This window comes from Lithobates pipiens, unplaced genomic scaffold (assembly GCF_037356315.1).
Source record: "Lithobates pipiens isolate NorthernLeopardFrog02 unplaced genomic scaffold, aLitPip1_a1.2 Scaffold_8, whole genome shotgun sequence".
Taxonomy (NCBI): Eukaryota; Metazoa; Chordata; class Amphibia; order Anura; family Ranidae; genus Lithobates; species Lithobates pipiens.
In genome coordinates, this window is record NW_027507903.1 from 558390266 (window position 1) to 558409983 (window position 19718).

Genomic DNA, 19718 nt, shown 5'->3' on the forward strand with positions numbered 1-19718 from the left:
TTGCGCCCGGTCCGCGCTGTGCCGCCACGGGGTCCTGGACGATTTTCCCTCGGAATTGAGGCCTCCAGCCGCCCGGACCTGCCACTAGTTTCTCCGCCGGCCGCCGCCATCTTGGGCCTCCGGGATCGCCTGAAGCCATCGGAGCCACGCCGGCGGGTGAGGTAAGGGGCTGTCATCGGTCCCCTCCAGTTGTCTCCCCCCCCCGCCCGGATCCTATTTGGGGTGGTTTCGAGCTTCCGCGGCCCTCGGGGGGCCCGCGGCCGGCCCCGGCCTAATGCGGCCTACTGAGGCCTGAGGATCCCCAGGGTTTCCTGCAACTGCTGCCCAGAAACGTGCTCCGCGGATGTTTTGGCTCGCATCTGCGGTCTGCCTGCTTGAAAACCCCCCCTCACGGAGGATTGCTTTAGTAGACTTATCTCTCTGCTTGTGGTCCCCCATCCACCTTTGATTGTGACCCCAGCCTGCTCTCCTGGTCCACTACTCCAGGCATCCCCTGCAGCCCTCTGCACACAGACTCTGCTCTGGCTCCCTTGTCTATTCATTTACTCTACTGCAGCAGGGGACTGACCACTTTACATTCCTTCTACCTGGATGATCCTTTAATCCTCTCAGATACTCAGCCACTATACCCCACAGAATTGCTACGGCGGGGGTCACCTTGATCTATCTCAAGATTGTACCTATAGAACCACGTTCTGCTTTATATGCAAGCCCCCCTGAATGATCTGGACTTTCACCTCTAAAGACCTGCCCCCACGTATGGAGAGGTAGGTCGGGCCTATACTCAGCTCCTGGCTCCCCCGGCCCTTCTTTCGGACAGTAAACCGGACTATACACAGCACCATGGGGAAAGACAAGCCCAAAGCACACAAGAGTGGCAATAACCGTCACCCGGGAGGGGATCTCGATGATTATTTTGGCCATGGACGGTCGTCCTCTCAGCACCGACCGGCATCCAAAGGGACGCCGGCCCCTCCATCCCCGGCACGCTCTGAATCAGCTCTGCAGTCTCAGGTGCGTCCCCACAGCCTGCTCTCACACTCTGAGGACACTGCCCTCTCCCCCAGGCTTACCAGAAGCCGCTCTAATGCCTCCCTAGGATCGGGGGATGGATGGGACATGGAATCGCAGATTAGATCTCTGCACAGCTACATGAGGTCTCTACCCACCAAAGCTGACTTTGAACACTGTGTACTCCGGATCGAGGAAACATACCGCAAGGAAATCTCTGACTTGAGAAAAGATGTGGGGGTGCGCTTTGATGATGTGGATAGCACAGTAGATAGCCTGCGGGACACTGTACAATCACATGATCGGATCCTCAATACCCACACTGTCCTGCTTCAGCAGCTCTCATACCAACAGGACGACCTCGAAAATCGCAGTCGCCGCAACAACATCCGTATACGGGGGATACCCGAGTCGGTTGACCCCAAAAACCTGCCTGCAGCTGTGACGACTATCTTCAACCAACTGCTCCAACGACCCAAGGATGACCCGATCGAATTGGACCGGGTGCACCGTACATCGGGTCCCCGTACCCCTGACCCCTCCTTCATTCGTGACACGTTGTGCCGTGTCCATTTCTACAAAATAAAGGAGAACATTATGAGGGCCGCCAGCACGCAGCAGTCGATCCTCTTTAATGACGCACCCATCATGCTCCTTCCTGATCTCTCTCGCCAAACACTGGCTTTGCGGAAATCCCTACGACCCCTCACGCAACTCCTGCAAGCAAGACAGATCAAATACCAATGGCGTTTCCCGTTCCATCTTCGAGTGCACCACGCGGGTAAAACCGCTGTATTTCGTACGTTGGGGGACCTGCCTACATTTCTTAGTACGCTTGAACTGCCCCAAGTTGCCCTGCCTGACTGGCCGTTTGCACCGACCACTCCAGGTCTACCCTACACCCCGCAATGGCAGAAGCAAGGACGCAAGCGCACCACTCGGTCCCCGCAGCTTCAGGATCCCAACGACTGACCCGATCCAGTGGGCCCCCCGGGCCTGTTTTCTCCTCCCGCCGCTGGGGCCTTCCCCTGTGATGGCCTTGGACCCGTATGGGTCGAATATCTCACATGTTGATTAACCCTTTTGTTTACAGGTTTTTTGCATATCTTTTACAACCCCCGTTGCTGTGTTCCCCTCCCCCCTTTCCCTATAGTTGGGGTTATCCGTTGTGCTGATAGTTCCTGGACTGATCTCAAGACTTGTCTTTGCAACCCACTGTATACAACGGTCCCCTCCGTGTTGCCCTTGACATACTTTATGATTATTGTTTTGTTTAATCTGATCCCTTTGTTGGGCCTATTGCATGTTCTTCCCCCTATGACTCATAGATGTTCTCTATTTTATGCCGGTTTACAATTGCATTTATTGATGACCACTAAGATGTTTATGCTTACTATGTTCTTTAGTTTACTCTTTAGGTCGCAACTGATACTGGTTTACCCATGGGGCCGGGGTGCTGGGAGCTGCCCGACTCTGTGTTTTTATCCCACACTCCCCCCCCCCCCCCCTTTACGGGGTTTTTTTTTTTTTTTTTTTTTGTGCGCCCCACGGTGATCCTATGATCACTGTGCGATGCACTGATTTGTGCCTTTATGACAGGCTTCTTTTCTTTGTAATGTTTGCCTTTTGGAGCCACCTAGTGGCCTTTTTTATTTTTATTTTTATTTTACTTTTCTTGCCTACTCCTCTTTTCTGCCTGACCTACTGGGCCCGTCTCCTATCACTGATGTTTCTAAATGCCCTGTTTCATGTCCCCCTGCTTATTGTGCTGGGAACGGGTTACCATACCTGCCACTGTTGTTACTACTTATGCAAGGTTGTCATACTGTTCTTTCTCTCTATTCTTTCTTTTCTTCTCCCCTTCACCTTCTCTCTGCCTTTACCCTCCCACCCCTCCCCCCCTCCCTTACCTCCCCTGTACATCCTCTATTCCTGTTCCTTACCCCAATGGGGTTTGCCCATAGTGTCACTTATCCTATTGATCCCGAGCTCCACCCTAATGATCCCCCATGGCTAGTGACGATTCGATAACTTTTGCTTCCTTTAATTGTAGGGGTTTCAACACTCCCGAGAAGCGGAGCCAGACACTTTACCATTTTCACAAAAAGCACGCGAAAATTCTGTTGCTCCAGGAAACACATTTTCGAGCTGGAGCTATTCCGGCACTGCGCAATAGGTACTACCCTCAATGGTTCCACAGTGTTAATCCGCAGGCCAAATCCAAGGGGGTGTCTGTTGCCTTTCATAAATCTTTTAACCCGGAGGTCCTGGACTCTCTCATAGACGATTCAGGCCGCTATGTATTTTTGAAATTGAAACTAAACGATTTTCTCTTTACAGTAGCTAACGTTTACGTGCCGAACGTGGGCCAGGCTCGGTTCCTCTCTTCAGTCCTCACCAGACTATCCTCCTTTGGAGGGTCGGCTTTTATTGTTGGAGGTGATCTCAATGTTGCCCTCTCCCCATCCGCAGACACATCCTCGGGTAAGTCTTCTGTACCTTGCTCCACCTTGACACGTATTAAATCACTCCTCCATTCCTCCCATCTGGTGGATGCCTGGCGAGTCCAGCATCCCACGGAAAGGGATTACAGTTATTTTTCAGTCTCACACAACTCCTACAGTAGATTGGACCACTTTCTCATATCGCAATCACTTCTAGACACGCCTCTCCAAACGGCGATCGGTAACCTCCTATGGTCCGATCATGCCCCCGTCTATCTGACTCTAGTCCGCCCCCCTGTTGCCCGCCGGGGGGCGAGCTGGAGGCTTAATGACAATCTGCTGCGGGACACCGTGTGCGTGGCGGATGTCTCCAAAGTCATTAAAAATTTCATAGGTGACCACTCCGCGGACACAACCTCCCCTTTGAACCAGTGGGACACACTCAAATGTGTGATCCGGGGTACCCTCATACAACACGGCTCCCGCCTTAAGAAGGCCCGCGCTCATGATATACGCAAACTCCTTTCTACCATAGCGGACCTTGAATCCCTTCATAAAAAAGACCTGGACCCTACGGTTTTTGTCCGGCTTTCCAACGCCCGCAGAGACTTGCTACAGCTCTTAGACGCGCACTCCCTCATTGCCCGGGATAAAGCGCGGAATCACTTCTACTCCCTGGCGAATAAATGTGGTAAACACCTGGCCAGAACTATTCACCCTAGACCCCCACGACATTCTATCCCCTTTATCGTCCAATCGGACCTTAGGAAAACGTTTAACACCTCCGGGATATCTGAATCCTTCCGGCAATATTATTCACAGCTTTATAACCTCCCGCGTGCAAACCCCTCCGATCGGTCCCCCCCCTCTCCCGACCCCACACAGGATTATATTATGGAAACTGCTCTACCCACTATTGATGATGCAGACGCGACATCCCTAGATGAGCCCCTAACTACTTCTGAATTTCTGCAGGCCATCAAAGCCCTTAAAGTGGGCAAATGCCCGGGTCCTGACGGCTTTACACCCCGGTTCTACAAGACATTTGCCCCACAACTTGCACCCCTTCTGACAAAGGCCTTTAATTCGGTAGACAGTCTTAACCTCCCCTCCAAGGAATCTTTATCTGCCAACATCTCTATTATCCCTAAACCAGGCAAGGACCCATCCCAATGCAGCAGCTATCGACCCATATCCCTGCTCAACATAGATATTAAGCTATTTGCGAAAGTTCTGGCTACCCGTCTGTCCCCTTTATTGCCTAAAATTATTCACAACGATCAAGTGGGTTTTGTCCCTGGCAGAGAAGCGAGGGACAACACCTCCAAGACGATACATCTTATCTCCCTGATCCAACGTAAAGGCCTGAAAGCTTGCCTTTTATCTTTTGACGCTGAAAAGGCCTTCGATAGGGTCAGCTGGAGGTTCCTACAGCTGTCTCTACAACAACTTGGCATCGGAACTCCCTTCATCTCTAAAGTTATGTCCCTATATTCACGACCCTCGGCTACGGTCCTAGTCAACGGTACCACATCAGCCCCCTTTGACATTGCAAACGGTACCCGCCAGGGCTGCCCCCTGTCCCCCCTCCTCTTTGTCATTGTTATTGAACATTTAGCCTGTGCCATACGACAAAACCCCTCCATTCTAGGTATCCACACTCCGTCTGCGCATCACAAACTTTCCCTGTATGCTGATGACCTCCTTGTGTACCTTCAGAATCCGCACACCTCCCTACCATCCCTACTCAGAGAATTTAAACGTTTTGGTACCCATAGTAACTTCAAGATCAACATTACTAAGACTGAAGCCCTTAACATATCCCTCACCCCCTCCACACTGTCCCTTCTAAAATCCAATTTCTCATTTAAATGGCAGACCAAGGGGATTTCTTATCTAGGGGTTATTATACCCTCCAACCTAGCTAACCTGTTTTCCCTGAACTATATTCCCCTGCTTAACCGTATACGGAAGGACCTTGAGGAATGGGGGGGGTCTCCCTTGCCCTGGTTCGGAAGGATTAATATCCTAAAGATGGACATCCTGCCCAAGCTCCTGTATTTATTTCAAACCATCCCCATCCAAGTCCCCAAATCATTTTTCATCTCCCTGCGTTCGATAGCCATCAGATTCATGTGGAACAGGGGCCTCCCCAGAGTTAAATTTAAACTGCTTACACTCCCGAAGACTATGGGGGGAACAGGCCTCCCTGACTTTGAGACTTACCATGCAGCTGCTCATATGACTCGCATCATAGAATGGTTCCCCCGTCCTCCTTGCAAGGCCTCGGTGGCCGTTGAACAGGACCTTTCTCCTGTGGATCTCCGAGCTCTTCTATGGGGATACAATCAGGACTACTCTAGTATGACATCCTTATCCCCATTGACCTTGGCCTCCTTGAAATTATGGTATAAGACAGGGCTAAACACCACCCTTTCCTCTGATCCGGGCCCCCTGACGTCCCTCTTTGACCATCCTGCTTTACCACAAAGTACAGGGGCAGCCTCCCTAGGACCCTTTAGGCGTGCGGAGTGGCCGCAAGCTCACACATTTGTGCATCCCTCTCAGGGGACCCCGGTCCCCCTGGCAGACTCTGGAGATTGGCTCACGGCCCTACAGGTGTCCGCATTTACCAAACGCCTACACTCCTCCTCTCAAATACACCGCAAGCTTACCGACTTTGAGGTGTTGTGCTCGCTCCCAGAAGCCCCCAAACACCTGCTATCCTCCTTATATAACTTACTACAGACTTTAGCGCATGATCAGCTCCCACCTTATACTAGGCTGTGGTCTGCGGATTTGGGTGAAGACATCACTGTGCCGGACTGGCAAACTTCTTTCCACTTCACACACAAGTCGACCATCTCCTGCTACTCTCAAGAGAAGAACTATAAGCTGCTGTCCAGATGGTACAGAGACCCTGCTACTTTACACAAAATCTTCCCGTCTACGCCAGCCACCTGCTGGCGCTGTGAAGCCTCAGTCGGAACCTATCTACATGTCTGGTGGGACTGTGAGAGGATCCGCCCCTTCTGGACACAGGTTTTTGAATGTTATAATCTTCTAGCTGATACTCCAGTTCCTATCTCTCCGAAAATTGCATTACTCTCAATATTGCCCGGGTCTATTAAATCGCAGAGACAAAGATTGCTTCGTTTTTTTATGTCCTCTGCTAGGCAGCTGATACCTGCTTATTGGAAGACGACGACTACCCCCCCATTGTCACGGTGGGTATCCATTATGAATGACACCATGAGAATGGAGGAGATGTTGGCACTGGACAATGACACTTACACCAAGTTTATATCTCAATGGTCGATCTGGCTCCGCTTCTCTTCCTCTGACACCTTAATGGAACAAATTTTGAATGCATGAGGACGCTGTGGGCTCTCTCCTACCCTTCCCCCCCCTACCCGTATCCCTTCCCCTTCCCCCCTTTTCCCTCTCCTCTCATCTTGATATTCATTTTTCCCTGTATCACTCTGTTCCTCTTTCTTTTGCTCCTCTCTTCCCTTTCTTTTCTCTCTTTCTTTCTGTCTTCTTCGTAATGCTAATTACACGTTGTCTCATGTAGTAACCCATGAGTATTTTGTCCCTACTGTGGCCTTGTGGATCGGGAACAGGCTGTTTTCCCTGTTTTCCAAACTTTCCGACGGGGCCGACTGTGGTTGATAGTCGTTAGCCGTCCATTCATAAATGTAGTCCTGTTACTGTTCCTGCTTGTATTTGCTTCATGAAGGTTACTGTCTATTATTGTTTTTACTTGAAATGTTCAATAAATATATTTTCAACACTAAAAGGCTAAAACCTGTGGAAAAGTGCATGTATTGATGTGCTTGAAAAATACAGCGCAGCTTTCACTGGAGTGAATACATGTAAACAGGAAGTGGCTGTATGAGATCAGTAGCACTAAGATGCTTTCACTTTTCTTTTTGTTCTATTTTGCAAGTAAGACATGGCAATGGTTTAATGCAGAGTGGTTCAGCAAAACCCTCAGGGCTTGTTCATGCCAGGAGCTGTAAAAAACAAAAAACAGGATGGTTGAGCTGTGGGTTTACCACCCCCTTAATCTGCAGTGTTGGCCAGGTAGAATTGTACACATATAACTGCAACGTTTATGCCGTATGCTGCATTTCGCAGGCAGTGCGGCCACCGAACGTGACCCATTCATATAAATTGTACCACTTTGCAGCAGAGTGTAATGCATATGCACAGTGGTACAGGCTTACAGCATTAAAACAGGTGGGGAAGATATGACCTATCATCTCCCAGCTGCCTGCTAAATGCCCTTTGAAAAGCAATATCCTGCAGGTAACTTTTGAGGAGGATGGCATGAGTTGTCACAGGTGTAAACAAGCCCTTAAAGCCATTAATGGACTTTAAAGAGGAAGTAAACCCTGATGAGTTTACTTCCTCTTTCATTCCCTGCAAAGGCAAAGCATAATGGACTACTATGCATCGCATAGTAGCCCATTATGTGTCACTTACCTGACACAGGAGCCCTGTCCCCTGTAGTCCGCCGCATCCATCTTGTTGGTGGGGTCTCGCAGCTCCACCGCTGTCATTCGGCGAAGCCGCGATGGCGTCACTCCCGCACATGCGCACGGGAGCCGACACGTGCGGCAGCTCTGTCGCTGAGAATGCTGCGCTCAGTGCGCCTGCGCGCCGCTGTCTACGGCGCATGCGCCGTAGACAGCGGCGCCTGTTTTCGGGCAAATATCTCCTAAACCATATAGGTTTAGGATATATTGCTTGGACCTACAGGTAAGCCTTAATCTAGGCTTACCTGTAGGTCAAAGTGGTTTGTAAGGGTTTACAACCACTTTAAGGCCTCGTACATGCAGTTTGATTGTCGTACGACCGAGCGTCTGATTTTTGTCAAAAGCGCGTGTGTAGGATTTTGTCTAGCATACTAACTATCCGCAAATTGTTGTTTGACAAACACGAACGTGGTGACTATTCGAGTATAAAGAGAAAGTTAATTTCTCAAGCGCCACCCTTTGGCCCCTTCTGCTAGTTTCCTGTTAGTAGAAGTTTGAGCGTTGATTGATTTTCAGATCGTACAAAACAAATGCCTTTTAAAATATGTTTGGCATAACTACATCATTATCACCAGCAAAGCAGCTTCATTATTATCCCATTAACCACTTCCCAACCGGCGCATGACGATGTACGTCGGCAGAATGGCACGGGCAGGCAAATTGGCATACAGGTATGTCCATTTGCATTTGCCGCCCTGCCATGACATGCACGCGTGCCAGTCGGGACCCCCCGTGAGTCTGGTCGCGGGTCCCGCAGACTTGATCGCCGCAGGCATACCTGCGATTGCCTCGGGGGGGCTGAACGGGGAGATGCCGATGTAAACAGCATCTCCCTGTTCTGCCTAGCAACAAGTGACACTGGTCTCTGCTCCATGTGATCACTAACACAGCCCCGCCCCCCACAGTTAGTAACATGCCCCGGGACACACTTAACCCCTACACTGCCACCACCTGGTTAATCCTTTCACTACCAGTGTCATTTACACAGGAATCCGAGCATTTGTATAGCACTGATTGCTGTATAAATGACAATGGTCCCAAAAATGTGTCAAAAATGTCTGATGTGTCCGCCATAATGTTGCAATCACAATAAAAATCACTGATCGCCGCCATTACTAGTAAAAAAAAAAAAATTATTAATAAAAATATCCCCTATTTTGTAAACGCTATAAATTTTGCGCAAACCAATCATCGCTTATTGCGTTATTTTTTTTAAATTTTTTATTTATTTATTTTTTACCAAAAATATGTAGAAGAATATGTATCGGCCTAAACTGAGGAAAATATGTTTTTATATATTTTTGGGGGATATTTTTTACAGCAAAAAGTAAAAAATTATTATTATTTTTTTTCAAAATTGTCGCTCTATTTTTGTTTATAGCGCAAAAAATAAAAACCGCAGGGGTGATCAAATACCAGCAAAAGAAAGCTCTATTTGTGGGGAAAAAAGGACGTAAATTTTGTTTGGGAGCCACGTCGCACGACCGCGCAATTGTCAGTTAAATCGACGCGGTGCCGAAACGCAAAAAGTGGTCCAGTCTGAAAGTGGTTAAAGAAGATGAGAATGTGCGCCGCATTTCGTAATGTCATCAATTGCCGCGGCATGAATGTTAATTCTAGATTACAAACAGTAGTTTGTAAGACCAAACTCTTCCCAGTCATTCCTTGATTCTGAGCATGTGTGTTTGTACTTTCGACTTTTGTGTGACGGATTTCTGTACTGACCATCCGAAAATCAGATGTTGAGTTCACATCCGACAAAAATTTATAGCCTGCACATCCAGCTCTTGTCTGATTTATAAAAGTCAAATCGACTGTTGAAAGCACCGTACTAATGATCCAAAAATCAGCAGACAGCTCGTATCATGTGTACGGGGCCTAAGAATTTGATAAATGTCTGTGTTTTATTTATTTATTTTTTCCGTACTGTTTTCAGTGAGTCTCCTGCACAGATGTGATGCTTGTTGTGCCTTCTATATACACAAACAAATATGTAGCCAGAAAAATCTGGATGTGAACTTTTCTTTTCCACTTAGAAGCGGGAACTTGGACCTGTCAATTGATACCATTAGGGAGCAAACACTTTGGAGGTCGAGAGAGAGAAATAGATATTTCATTGTCAAAAATCGGTGCTTTGGCAATGTTTTTGCATAATAATAATTATATATTATAACCCCTGTCTGTTTTTTTTTTTTTTCCCTCTTTTTTTGCCCCGCCACCGGTGCTTTTACCAACTCACTGCTTCCATCGGTGTGTCGGAGAAAGGATCCACCAGCCCTGGATGTTTACCATAGAGCTTTTTGGCGGACCAGATGGTCGCCAGAGTCTCTATGATCGTTCAGAGGCCGGGTGCGATGTTATGATGTCACGCCCGGCCTCTGCATTCAAATAAATGGCGCTGCCTCGGGTGGGAAGCCAAGATCGTTTATTTTTTATTTTGACCCCATATCTCACTGTAAAGAGGACCGATCATGCCATATTCCTATTACAAGGGATGTTTACATTCCTTGTAATAGGAATAAAAGTGATGAAATTAAAATAAAAGTAAAAAAAATATATTTAAATCCCTGTGCTTTCACGCAAAAGCAAGCGCATACGCTAGTCCTGCCCACATATGAAAACTGTGTTCAAACCACACGTGAGTTATCGCTGCATATGTTAGGGTCCTTTCACATGGGACGGCTCGTGAACATCCGCTTGCTCAGCAGGGATCACTCCGTTTATCCCCGCTGAACTAGCGGATTACAGGGCGGTCCCTGCACACTGTGCAGGGGCCACCCTGTCAGATCTCCACTCTCCTCTATGGGGGGGATCGGATGAACACGGACCGTCTGTCTATGTTCATCTGATCCGCTCTGCAGACGGATAGAAAAATGGGATTTCCTCCGTCTGCAGAATCAGACCATAGCTGGGACGGATGATATCGGGTGTCAGCGGATGTTCATCTGCAGACATCCGCTATCCCATAAGAGATGCATGTATGTCCATATTTCATCTGAAAAAGGATGGCTGAAATACGGTACGCACGTGTGAAAGGGGCCTTGGAGCGAGAGCAATATTTCTAGCCCTAGACCTCCTCTGTAACTCTGAACATGTAACCAGTAAAAAAAAAAAATGTAAGTGTTGTCTATGGGGATTTTTAAGTACAGAAGTTTGGTGCCATTCCACGAGTGTGTGCAATTTTGAAGCGTGACATGTTAGGTGTCTATTTACTCACCGTAACTTCATCTTTCACATTATGCAAAAAAATTGGTCCATTTTTTTTTTTTAATGATAGCATGAAACTTGTTTTTTTGGGGGAGTGTTCAAAAAATTGCTGCGCAAATACCGTGCAATGACTGCCATTGTATTCTCTAGGGTCTTTGCTAAAAAAAAATATCTAATGTTTGGGGCTTCTATGTAATTTTCAAGCAAAAGAATTATGAATTTTACATGTAGGAGAGAAATATCAGAATTGGCCTGGATGGCAAGTGGTTAAGCTCTTTCCCACTCTATCCAAAGTTTGACTGCAGTTTCCCTTTTGTGTAATATGTTTTCTAGAAATGTGTGATACAATGTAATATTACAACACATACTGAACATTTTGTTCCTTGCTTAGATGACCATGAACTGTATTCATCTGCTTTACCATGCTCTGACCATTCTTGTACACCGTCAAAGTAAACATATCATAACTATAGTCTAGAAACAAAGTGCAGGTCATACTTTGCATATGCCTATGAAATCTGGAAATGCTACTCTGCCCTGGGAGCCCTATATACTATATCGCAGGGTAGATAAGATGATATTTTATTTTATTAACTTATTTTTAAAAAATGCTTTAGGAGTAAAAATCTATCTAAAGATTGTTTTCTATTTAAGATACATTATTAATTTATTCAGCATGAAATGGAGCTTGGTTATTGTAGCATGAGGCTGTATATTCTGCAATATTTAAATTTTTTTTTAATTACGATAATAATACAAATCTCTGCAGGCTGAGATAACATGCACTGCATTGATGCATTCACACAATTTCACAGTAACCGTGAGATGAAATAAAACTCAGGAATATTCCTTTGTCCCATTCTTTTGCAAATCTATGTACACTACAAACTGTATGATTGATTCTGTTCTGATCTCACCGTTTTAATAACCTGACCGCTTATTATTCTAAATAGGAAAACTTCATTTTGTTTGCAAACAACTACCAGCAAGAATAAGTCCTTGCATTCAAAGAGCACCTGTCATTTCAGGTCCATCATGGCAGTGCCTGTTAGCGGCATCCACTCGCCTGCTGCCTCCCTCACCTTGTTAGGTCACTGCCGCATCACCAGCTGTCCCAATAAAGTGAATGGGACTGTCGGTGAGTCAACAGCGGGTCAGAGGAAGAGACCCTGCAGGACCGAAGTGACAGTTGCTCTTTAAAAATGATGCTTTAAATCAAGTGGTTTTAAAGCGTTTAACCCAAAAAAACAAAACAAATAGATTTTCTGGTACCTTAAAGCAGATTAAACAGCACAGCGCTTGTGCTATGTAATATGCCCCCCCTCCTAAACAAAAAAAAAAAAAAAACCTGAATCTGGCACTTCCTGTATCCCTTCTCTAAACAGACCACGAAAATTGACAGCTGTGGTCTAATTGCGGCTCTCTGTCATACGCTGCCGTCCCCTCTTCTCTCCTGTCTCCCCCCTCACCCTCCTCTTTCCTGCATGTTGGCTCGTGTCTGTGTATGGGTTAACAAACACTTTAAATCAAGCCTTTTTACTAGTGATTCAAAGTCACTTGATTTAAATCAAATCATCCCTGCTATATTGCAGTAATTACCCTTTTTTATCAAGCTTGCAAGCTTTTTATTTATTTTTTTTTAATTCTTTCTGATATAGTGGTGAGATATTAGAGTATCTGTCGTTTTTTTGTGTACAGCGTTTTTAAGTGTTTGAGCTTTGGCATTTTTTAATTGGCCAATAGAAAAAAATATCTGTTCACCTTTTTGTTGCTATGTATTTCAGCTTTTTCTTCTGCTTTTAAAAATTATTATTTTCAATTTTTTTTTTGTAAGGTGTTACGGGGTTAGGGTTTAAATGTTAGGCGTAGGGGTTATTTTATTAGGTTAGGGGTTAATATTTGGGTTAAGGGTTGGGATTAGAGGTCTGTCGATATTTATAAATCTCCGATGGCCGCTATATGATGCCGTTGGTTGTTTTTTTGTTTTGTTTTTTGCCCGATACATTAGGCCGATTTATTTATTTATTCCCCCCCCAGCTCATAAAATCTAATAGTTAGACAACTTTCACACTGGGGCGTTTTTCAGGCGCTTTTGGGCTAAAAATAGCACCTGTAAAGTGCCTGCAAAACAGCTCCCCCTGCAGTCTGTGTGGAAGCCGAGTGCTGGCAGGATGTTTAAAAAAATATATAAAATCCTGCAAGCAGCATCTTTGGAGTGGTGTACACCACTCCTGCACCATTGAAATGAATGGGCACCGCTGCTGAAGCGCCTGCAATGCGACGTGGCAGCGGTGCTTCACGGGCACATTTAACCCCTTCCTCGGCCACTAGCTGGATTATAAGTGCCCCGCTAGCAGCCGAATAGCACCGCTAAAATGACGGTAAAGCGCCACTAAAACTGGCAGCGTTTTACCGTCAACGCCTGCCCACTCCAGTGTGCAAGCAGCCTTAAGTAATAAGTGATACAGAAAATTTCTTACATTTATTAAACTAAACAAACATCCAACCAGTTCACTTGTATGTATAATTTAATATATATAATTTTTATTTTTTTTAATACACAGAAACTGGTAATCAAAACTTTTGGATGAAAAAAAAAAATGGGCTAACTTTACTGTTTTATTATATATTTTTTTAATCATTAGTGTATTTTTCCCCCAAAAATGCGTTTGAAAGACCGCTGCGCAAATACCATGTGACATAAAATATTGCAACAACCTATTTTATTCCCTAGGGTCTCTGCTAAAAAAAAAAAAATATATATATAACGTTTTGTGGGTTCTGAGTGATTTTCTAGCAGAAAATACAGGATTTTTATTTGTAAGCATCAAGTGTCAGAAAAGATTTAGTCTTTAAATGGTTAAACTGAGACCTCTACACACTGAGTTGAATTCATTCAGAAGAGTAAACATTGTATCTCTCTACTCTTTTCTTGACAGACTGCCCAGAGAGGAGGAAAGTCCTTCACTGATGTCTTCAGGCAACTTGCATTGACTTCTATTACAGAAGTCATTTGCAAGTGGTGCTGAAGATATATCATCTGCCTTTTTTAACAGCACAATCAATGCTGATTAATTAAAAAATGGCAAATATCGGTCGACCTCTAGTTGGGGTTTTTTATTTCATTTTGTTTTAATTTAAGTATTGCATTTGAGCAGAAAAGTGCTCAAAAAGCATGCGACAAGACACACTAAAATGCTCAAATGCAGCATTTCCATGTATTTCTGTGGAACACAAAAAGTTTAAGGCTCTGTTCACACCTAGGTGTTTTTTTTGGCATTTTTTTTTTTCTGCTGTAAGCCTCCGCTCTAAAAACACTCAAGACAAATCCCATTAATTTAAATGGCCCCTGTTTTTCATCTGAACGTTTTGTCATCTGAAGCAAAACGCCTGAAGCTCAAAAAAAGTACAGGAGCTTCTTTTTTTGGCAGATTACAGGCGTTTTCTGCTTTGTATATTGGTGACCTTTTGACCTGTACAAAATCTTGCGACTTTCTACTTGAAAACAAAACGCCTAGGTGTGAACAGAGCCTAAAAAATGCACCAATCTGTCCGATTTGAGCTTCAGGCGTTTGGCTTCAAGCGACTTGGAGTGGAGATGTGAACCAGCTCGATCGAGAATAATAGATTTTTTTCCTCCAGCATTTTGGAACTTTGAGCTACAAAACACTGAGGTGTGAATGGTCTAAAAGGGGCTTGGCAGATTTTTAACAAAAAAAAAAGTACAACATAAATGAACATATACATTGCAATAATGCATTTAAGCCTCTATGTTCTCAATAAACTGTTAAACACTTTACAGACTCGTGTCCTTCATTGTAAATGTGTTGTAGTATCTTACAGTATCTGTAGCCATGGTGGTTGATGTAAAGTAAACCTAGATACAGCTAAATGAAATCAGAATGGATAAGTTATAGTTGGAGTTTCACTACATAGACTGATAAGAACTAAGTAGTGACTGAGACCGTGGACCCCAAATTTTGTCAAATCTCTCGGGAGAGCTCTTGCTAGAGTAGGTAATTCGGTATAGGGGAATGGCAGTGTTGGGCCCCTTTCATACAGGCGGCTGTTCTGCCTCAGCTAAAAGCATGTTTTTGTTATTTAAAAATTCCACGACTCCAGGCACAGCAATCACTTTTGTACATTGCGATTAGCTGCGTTTGCTTGCGGCTGCGTTGGAACATTCTTGCCATTTCTGAAGTTCTGATAGTACACTGCGATTACCTGCGGTTATGTGCAGTCACATTTATTTTTTTCTAACCGCACCAAACCCCTTGTAACAAAACCGTTGCTAAATGCAGTGTGTGAATGAGGCCATAGGAAAGCATTGTCTGACTTGAGCTGCGGTAGATAACTTGATCTATCCGCAGCTAAAAGCTGAATTCTATCCGCCCGTGTGAAAAGGGCCTAAAGACTCAGTGAGGGAGAAGAGGAGGACTGATTTCAGCTGGGAAGAATAGTTTTTATTCATTAAAATAATGCACCCAAAAGACATACCGTGGGACAGTGGAGGTTGGATAGGGCCATAGCAATTTCATATTTGTCTGTGCAAAATGATTGTAGAAGAAATCAGCTTCTTGACCACGGACTCGGCACAGTGGGGAATGCTCAGTCTCAAGCTGGGGCCCTGTAGAAGAAAATGTTGGTAGTTGCAGTTTGTCGCGCAGTATTTGCGCAAATTTTTATCAGATCTATAATAGCAAAAAAATACGCTAAAATGAATTCAGTGCGCACAAACACAATACACATTTTTCGGTAAAATATAAAAGCTGGGTTAGGGTAAGTGGATACCAAACGCCAAGACTTGTTGAAGAGGAGTTCTGCCCCACCAGCAAAAAATTTATTCAGCAGCTACACATACTGTAGCTGCTGACTTTTAATATTAGGGTACTTACCTGTCCTAGAATCCAGCGAAGCCGTCACCCCAGCAGATGTTTCCATTGGCTCTCGGAGAGTCTCGGGTGCCATTCGCAGTAAGGGAACCCGACAGTGATGCCTTGCAGCTTCACAGCCGGTTCCCTACTGCGCAAAGTGCACTGTGCTTTCTGAAGTTCCCTGCAGCAGAGGAAGAAGGCCAAACTTCAGAGTGATCGTGCCACGATTCCTGGAAGTGCCATTTGGCAGGGGGGAAATTGTCCATAGGCAACGATATATAAAAGCCTTTACAGGTTGAATATTTAGAGTTGATGATAAATGATAGCCCTAGAATTATTGATCTTGCTCTGACTTTTACAGAAATACCCTATCTGTTTACAATCAACTGCGAACCCTACGTGCATGTTTGCATTCATCTGTGTGCTGGAGGCAATAGGGTTGCGCTTAATTTTTAACCACTTCAGCCCCAAAAGGATTTATCCCTTTAATGACCAGGCCATTTTTGTGGTACGGCACTGTATCGCTTTAACTGACAATTGGGTGGTTGTGCAACGTCCCAAAACAAAATTGATGCCCTTTTTTCCCCCCACAAATAAATAAAATTTTCTTTTGGTGGTATTTGAGTACCTCTGTTTTTTTTTATTTTTTATTTTTTTTTATTTTGCGCTATAAACAAGAGAAGGCTGACAATTTTGAAAAAAGCACACAATATGTTTTACTTTTTGCTATAATAAATATCCCCAAAAAATTGTAAAAAAAACTAATTTGCAGCGGACAGATTGGACACTTTTTTGTTACTTTTTTTGACCAGTGACATTTATACAGCAATCAGTGATATAATCAGTGATATAAAAATGCACAGATTACTGTATAAATGACACTGGCAAAGAAAGGGTTTACACTAGGGGGCGATCAAAAGGTTAAGTGTGTCCTAGGGAGGTGCTTTCTAACTGAGGGGGAGAGGAGAGAGTAAGTGGACTGCCGGGGAGTGATCGCTGTTCCTAATCACTAGGAACAGGCGATCACACTGTATTTTGACAGAACCGGGATCTGCTTTCGCATTTGGGCAGCAGACATCGCGACTGACAGAGACACACTCTGACGCGTGTGCCAATTGTCTCTTTTACACGAAGCGCCGTACCAGTACGGCGACTTGCGCAATATAGCCTCCCTGCCACAGTGTAACTGCGCCGGCTGCTCGGCAAGTGGTTAAAATAGTTTATTATGCATTTTTTTAATAGAGGAGCATGGGGTTTAAAAAAACAACCTACATACTTGCCTAGGTGGATGCAGATTAGATCTGATGCTGTATCTGTCTTCTACGGTTTGCTCCCGTTTTTGGTCTTCGTTGAACAGAGAGCTAGTCAGGGGCTCTCTGCTATGCCCCTCCAGCGCACACTGGGCTGTGGAGGGGTATGGAGCAACTGGCTGAGGCTCTCAATGGCCTGCTAAGAGGATGAGCCAGCTGCGGTCAGGCATCTGGGTGGATTCCGACATTTAAAGTTTAAGATCCCTCCAGAGTCTTGACTGGCGTGACTTCAGTGGACAGGGGACTTTAGCCTGCTGTCTGTTGAATACGGGTCACAGGATTGCGGATATAAGTGTATGTGACCTACAGTAGAAGTAGGGCCAAAAAGCTTTAGCCATAATTCTCCTTTTTAATATAAATATGTTTTTCTTCATTTTAAAGTGGTTGTAAACCCACTTTTTGGACTTCTACCTATAGGTAAGCCTAGAATACGGCTTGCCTATAGGTAATGTAAATATCTTCTAAACGTGCGCAGTTTAGGATATATTTCATTTGTAGTCCGCCAAAAATTCCAACGGCACATGTGTTGGGAAGAAACAAAACGAAGTGCCATTTCTTCCCTAGCCTGTGCCGTTAATCGCGGTTCCCCTGTGCATGTGAGTGAGTGACATCACGTGGCTTTGGCGAATCACAGAGCCAGAGTCCATGGCCCAGAAGGAAGGGTTTACTTCCTCTTTAACTTTATTGCTATCACAAGGAGGCGAACAAGCTCTCTGTGATCGCATGGGCAGGTATATGTCTTTGTACAGAGGTGACAGGTCCTCCTGTATATAGACATCCAAGAGTCAAATGGAAGAAAACAAAAAGGTTCCGAGCTCACAGCTGCTCTTTTAACTGCTTGAATTGCAGGCTGTTTACAAATGACCCATGGATGGCAAGTGGTTAATCTATACATCCACAGAGAAGTGTAATACATTTGAGGGTATAGCTTGATCAGTTTGTCTGAACATAATAATTGAGGCCTTGCATCTCCTCATAGTCCTCTGTTCTCTATGTGTGGTACCATATTATGCTACTTTTGTCAGTTTGGAGGGTTTTGATCTGGTCTGAAGAATAGTAATGCTGCATTGATCAGTTTGGTGTTCTCTATTGATAATAGGAGTTTCTCTAGAGGGGTTTGCCTGAGTGTCACATCGGTGGCAACATGTCAAAGCTAATGGTGGAATAGAAATGTATCTGCGGGAACTGCATACTTTATTTCAATGGCCTAAAACTGTTTGTGTTCTGTCTTTTTAAAAAGTTGATAGATGTATTTAACGCCCAAAGAGGTACTAGAATACTGTACTAGAGACCAACTAAAACTCCGATATGAGTTTCCCCAAATTGAGTTAAAGGAGGCTGACCAATTATTCCTACAGATATTATTTTTGTTAAAGTATCATTAAATCGGGACTTTACCCAGAGAAACTGAATAAAAAAAAGCACGTTCTTTAGCAAGGAACATCCATTCCACATTAATAAGTATTCTACCAAAATAAGTGTGTGCTGTAAAATGCCTCCAGCACTTTTCCTATTTCCTCTTCTTGGCTGCCATTTTGCTGAAGCCCAGAACCCTAGCAATAAATCCCAAAGCAGAACTAATCCCTTCAGTTTTAATTGTTTCAAAAACGGTAAATTCCTGGAATGCTGGGATTGCGAACGGTCGCATTTGTTTGTGTCCTCAACCAAATTGTCAAATCTTTAAATGGCTGGTGTCATAACTGATCACGTGTGCAGCACCATGGCAGTTGCAGATCAAACAGAAGCAGCTTCCTTGACTGTAAAGAAGTGGTCATCAACCCTGTCCTCAGGACCCACTAACAGGCCAGGTTTTATGTATTACCTTGGGGAGATGCAGACTAGAATACTGCAATCACTGAGCAACAAATGATATCACCTGGGATGTATTTCAGTTATCTTGCAAACCTGGCCTGTTTAGTGGGCCCTGAGGACAGGGTTGATGACCACTGCTGTAAAGTATAGGAGGGTTTCATTCTGCTTTAAGGCTGTCAGCACATTGGCCTCTGCAGACTCAGCTTTTGATATACTTGACTAACAACGTGAAGCTGAACTCCAGATAACACTTTATAAACGGTTACAGTAAACAGTTTTTGCCTTTTCGGAATAAAGATTTTACACAAATGAATAAAAGCTGATCATTGTAAGCATCCCTGCCAGTGTTAATACATTACCCCAGTATTTCATATTCCTGATATGTGCCTGTTGTCCCATGTAACTGGTGTTAAAAAGTGTCCTCTTTGTATTGCTTCCTTTGTGTGAAATACTTGGGTGTTCCTGCCCGTCTCCCCTGCTCTCCTATTTCAAACTGACCATGCTAAGCACGAGAGCACA

The 19718-nt window shown here is 44.8% G+C and overlaps 1 protein-coding gene across 4 annotated transcripts in view; it reads left to right on the forward strand.

The window, feature by feature from the left end:
• BRD4 (bromodomain containing 4) overlaps positions 1 to 19718 on the forward strand; it is a 107043-nt gene that overhangs the window by 41875 nt on the left and 45450 nt on the right. The window lies entirely within an intron of this gene.